This window comes from Onychostruthus taczanowskii, unplaced genomic scaffold (genome assembly GCF_017590055.1).
Source record: "Onychostruthus taczanowskii isolate IOZ18803 unplaced genomic scaffold, ASM1759005v1 scaffold58, whole genome shotgun sequence".
Lineage (NCBI taxonomy): Eukaryota > Metazoa > Chordata > Aves > Passeriformes > Passeridae > Onychostruthus > Onychostruthus taczanowskii.
In genome coordinates this window covers 7,652,055-7,657,963 of record NW_024503457.1, presented here as the reverse complement: position 1 = coordinate 7,657,963, position 5,909 = coordinate 7,652,055, and positions in this window count along the sequence as shown.

Below are 5,909 nucleotides of genomic sequence, written 5' to 3'. Positions count from 1 at the left end.
AGCGCCGCGCCGCGCCGCGCTCGGACAGCTCCGCATCGCCCCGCCGGCCTGCCCCCAGCCCGGCCCTGCCGCGCGGGGACCCTGCCTTTGCGGGGCACTGGGGGACTGCTGCAGCCCCTGGCTCAGGTGCTGGTCCAGCAGGTACCGCACGCATGAAGTTCTCTACACGCCCCACAAAACCAAGAAGATGGAGCTGTCCGGGCAGAGGCGGTGCGACCTCTCTTTTTTTTAAAGAAGAGATGATCCACGAGGGAGAGTGTCCATGTGAACGCTCCCGTTGCAGGGAAAGCTTCGTTTAGGCACTGGGGTCAAGTCACAGCAATACCCCAAGTCCGAGGTGGCAGGCAGCATTAGTTTGGTGCTTGCAGGGATGTGGTTTTGATATGCAAATGTATGGAGCTACTATTAAACGCTTTCCAGGCGAGATTTTAATCAGGCAAAGATTTGCATGTATATGAGTTTATATCAATAGCCCAATTTAATAAAGGCACATGTGCATACAGTTCTTTTCTTGGCAGCAGACCTGTTCGATATGGCAATGCAAAGCTGTAATTCTTTAAAACACATGCTTGTCAACTTCCATTGCATTAATGCAAATTATTTAAGGAACACAGGTTCAGTAGGAGACAGGGAAGAATGAATCTCTCAGAAGCCTTTGCTGTCAGAAAGTTCTCAGGTACATCTAAAAGATGTTCTCAGGTACATCTTACTTTTTCATATCTGTGAAGAACAGATTCCAAGATCAGTCTACTGACACAACTTCTGCTTAATTGTGCCATGAGAACAGGTATATCTAATCTAGAATTTAAACTCTTATAAATAAAAGTAGACTGGAGAACACTGAGTATTTTTAGCTTATATTTTTTCCTATGCACCCTGTTCCATTTTTTCCTTCACCATAAAAACCTAAGGAGTAGTGGAAATGGGTATAATGGGCCTTAAGACCATAATAATTTTTTCTGACTGTGAAGATACTTCCCAAGAAAATGTAATTTTGGCACGAAACTCTTAATGTTATCTGCAGAATTGAATACACGAGTACCTTTTCCTTTAGCATGTGGTCCTGTCTACATCTGCTGCAATACCACACTTTTGAAAATTGATTCCCACTTCAGAGCTTGAGCTGAGACAGAGGAATGGAGATGCGAGCGGAAAATCAATGTAGATTTCCAAACCCAAAATGAGTGAAAGCCTCCCAAGCTCCTGACAAGTGCTTCTCTCTGATTCAGGATATGTCCCTTCTTAAAATATCGAAGCAGTTGTCCCTTCTTGAAATAGCAACCAGGCACAGACAACTCACTGCAGACATGCTCTTCAAAAATAGCCAAACCCCTCATTTCCATGGTGTTTCAGGGAATTTCCTCACACAATCTGATGCATGCAAGATACAAATCTCATCATTTGTATGTACTATTTTCTATGAATTTATGCCAGAGTTTCTCTTTATAAATGTCTTTGCTTGTACTTTACTTACAGAACAAGCCCAAACAACCTAGTTTTGAACATAATAAAATAGTATAATTATATACAGCCTATTTTATTTTGTTTAATAGAATTATGTGAGATACTGACTCTTGTATCCTGCAGAAATGGTAAATAAAGCAGGAATTTCTAAAGACAGGAATTATTCAATAAATATAAATGTTAAATTAAACACCATAGACACAAAGCAGCATTAACACAGAGTCATTCATTTATGCTGTAGCTTCCAGATAATTTACCATGATTACCTCAGGTACATCTTCAGCTTTACTGACAACAGAAACATACAAGAAATACATAAAACCAAGCCACAAGTACTTCACCTTTATCTTTTGAAGATTTATTCAAATAATCAAAATCAAATCACATGACAACTTAAAATAATTGCATTGCTAGCCCAGTTTTGCATTTTGTATTAAAAAAAAAAAAGATCTTTAAGAGAATGAAAACAGTATTTCTTAAACTTTTATCAAAAAGTAAGAATCATATATCATATAGATATATCATATCATATAGAATGCTACAGCCAGGATGCTTTTCTCTGAAGATTTGCTGTTCATTGGAGGCAAAGAAATATAATTTCATCTTTTTGAGTAAGAAATGTTTCCTTTCCAACTTGAAGATCCAACTTAGTACATGATATAATAATTTTCTCTTCCTAAATCACCTGGATGTGCTGAAAATTAGAAAAGAAACATGGAAATGTTTTGACTGTAGGAATTGTAAATCATTTGTTTCTCCCTTCATTGAACAAAAAAGTCTTCTCTATTTTTACTTGCTGAACCTGATGTATTTTATAGATATCCAGCCTTATTTTACATCAAATAAACCCAACAAGAGGAAGCACATATTGGGGTTCATCATAGGATGGCAAAGGTCTGGCAGAAGGGCATATCCCCTTTGAATACATCATTCACACTTCTCACACTTTGTTTTGAAAATGAATAGAAGGGATTACAGCTGACACACAGTCTCAGCCTCTCTCCTGATGGGCACTGCTTTTTCATGCTGAAATTCTGGCTTTCTTAAAGGCAGCAGAAGTTTTGACACTGAATTCAAGCAGGGTCATGTTTTTGCTCTCATTTTTTGATCATTTTTGTTAATGATTTCTCTTGATCTCTGTATCCTGGTTTATACAGACCACTCATATGAACACTTACCATTCCTACAAGTCAAGTAGTTAACTATGTCCTATTTTTTCTCCCTTTTTAACAAACCAAAGTGTTTGATTTGCTCTCTGCCAACAGAGCTAGGAATAGCATACCCTCAGTCTCTTCGTGCCCTGATTTGCAGTATATTGTATGTTGTGAAGGTGTGGAATTGGATTAAAAGCTACAGCACACTGCTCTGCGGATGAATCCACTGCAGGTGTGCTGCTTAATAGGATTTTAATTTGGTAACAAGTGAAAAAAATGCAGAAACCTAGAATGAGATTTTCTAGATGAAAAAAAAATGCTATTCATGCTGAGAGAAAGCAACTGCAAGCTCCGTGATAAGGAATAAGGACTGGCCAATTTTCTCTGAACTGCACTTTTATAGATTATGGCTTGTTCAGTGCATCTCTGTTACTGCCACTGGTTTCATCAGTTTTGAGTTCATACTATGTGTGTTTGGCTCTATAGCATTTCATCTGCCACACTTCCCTGCTAAGCCAGTGTGTACAAATCTTCTACTATCTTGCCCCCTGCCCTCTATGGTTTTTTTCATATAAAATCAATGTTTTCCTTGGGAGATGCCACCAACCTGGAATGTATTCTGTTTTCCAGAGTATTAACTCTATTTATTAATTCTATGTATTAATTATTTAAACCATATTTAAAGATAAGATTCATAAATGTACTGTGCTGTTCAGAATAAATGGGAAAAGATGGTCTCCCTGCTGAGGAGTCTAATTTATATTCAGCATCAACTAGGAATGGAAGACTAGAAACAGATGGAGAAGGAAGAGGAAGAATAAAGGTGACAACTAAAAGATCAAGAAGGGATCTGCTAAGCCACACATATTGGTGCTGCTGATACCAGGGTAAGGTTGGGAGATTCTTTTCTGATTTGTGTTACCAGTCTTCTCTCATATTTTTCCAGGGTTTTGTAGCAAGACCAAGTGGTTAGCACTAATTTCAATGAGCTGAGTGGGGAGGTGTGATGAACAGATTTTTTTTTTCCTCAGCATAACAGGCTGTAGAGAAGGCATAGAAATGTCTTGTGGAGCAAGATTAAAAACTACGGAGGTTGGGTGATGCTGGCAATGGATGGAGTGGAGGATGAGAACTGATGAAAAGCTCTGGGTTACAGAAAGCTGCCAAGCCTGCCTAAGGTGAAGGAATTAAAAGCAAAAATTATGAAATAAACCTGAGCAATATGTCAGACAGCAGAAATGTGGTCCAGGAAACAGCAGTGTGGCTGATGGATGCTGCTATGGCTGCTGAGGCTTTAGATACCCAAGAGAATGGGCTGTGGCCAAAGGGGGATTAGTCAAGGGCAGGGACAGATGGTTCCTTGGAAGCATGATGATTTTTGGTGGTCAAAAGTCACAGAACAAAAATCCTCATGCAATGGAAATCTTGTCAGAGGAACTACAGAGATGACAATACATACAAAGCAGTGGGTGATCGAGATGCTTTTGGCAACTGTGTTTTTCAGCAACCCATGGCATCAGTGTTGATATACAAAAGAAAGAATCTGCAATAGTCAAGGTGGGAGCACCATCCATCTGAAGAACATGAGTGGGCAGAAGTGCTCACTCACTCACTCACTCTCTCACAGCTCCTGAAGCCCTTTTGAGCTGCAGGTTCAAGTTTTTTGACTCCATCATAAACAGTAAGCGCTTGAACCACAACATAGCAAGTGCTTACTAGAATATCTTTTTCATCCCAGTTATTAGCATCTTGCACATGGACTGGTAGATTCCATCATCTGTTGGGTTATTTGATATTTAAACTTCTACACTTTCTCAAGTCATTCACTGTGTCCCTCCCTCATGCACACCTTCTACCAAGTCCTCATACTCCTCATATCACATTTTACACTCTTCCCCTCTTATTCTGAAGGGGATCATTCTTCATCCCTCACTCTAATCAGCCTTGCTCTGTTCTTGTGATCAGGTACAAAAAATTCCAAATTGGTACATATTTATAAGCACATTACTTCCACAGACCAAACCTGGGTCAAGCCCATGTTTGATGACCCCTGCAAAAAGCACTGCAATGGGCATAGGACATACAAAAGGCAGCACAGAGAAGGGCACAGGAAAAGGGCAGATATTGAATAAAATTTCTAGTGGTTCATTTCCTCATTTCTGACCATCACTGATTTAGAGCTCTCTTGCAAATTGTCAGCACCCAGCACAGTTTGCATTTTGACAGCACAGTTTGCATAAAGGTGATATGGCAGGATGGGTCTTTATTTTACATTTGAAAAATAACAAAAGCTGTCAAACACGCCCATCACATGTATAAATTATTCTTGGTTTGTCCTCTGTGTGCCTGCTTACTCCAATTTTATTTGCTGACCTAGTCTTAGCATACTTTAAAAAAAAATTAGGGTCCCTTACAGGGCCTTATAATTAATAAAGATGTTCTAAAAACAGTCAATTTCCACTCTGTGCTAGTGTATGGAAACTGAGTACCTCTTAGGAATAAAATAACAATGGTAGCATCACCCCAAAATGTCATTTTCTCTGTGAGTCCTGGTGCGATTAACATTTTTCTTTCACAGTTTTATGGAAAACACCATGTTCTCTGAGACGTAAGACAAGTGCTCTTACTGCATGGAAGAGAAATATGAAAACAGCTGAATGTCTAATTCATCACTTGCATTAACCACAGAGGCTTGATCCATATTCCCATATGTTCTTGTATTTTGGAAGACTTAGAGTCTATCTTGTTTTCTACCTGTATGTCACACCTTATGCTAGTAAGTTTGGAGCAGAGGACTGACTGCAAGAAAATCTGGTAGAGGAGAAGGGTCTCAAGTATTTCATATTTCTGAAGATATTTCATATCTTTTGATAAAAGTAACAGATAACTGGGGGCAGAGAGCCTCTCAGTGCTTCCTAAAGTGAGGAAAGACCACACTGTGCCCTCTCTTTTTTGATGGATAAATACATGCAGTCTGTTTGTCAGTTAGTCCATGGCCTGCTCCCAGCCCACCAGAATAGCACTGCTCTTCCTTAGACAACATTTGGGGAGTAAGAAGGAGCTCCTGATGTCTGCTGGAAACCTAAGGAAAGAATCAGGAACCTGTGGTGCTGGGGAGGTGGGTGATGTTGAGATTACAATCCATTGATGGGGTGGGGGCAGGATGTGGAGGATGCTTTGTGAGTTGAGGTTTCAGTGACATTGGACACAGCTCCCTGCAAATCTGGATTTCGTTAGTTCTACTTTACATGCAGAAAATACCCCAATTAGCCACACACCTCCCAATCTGTC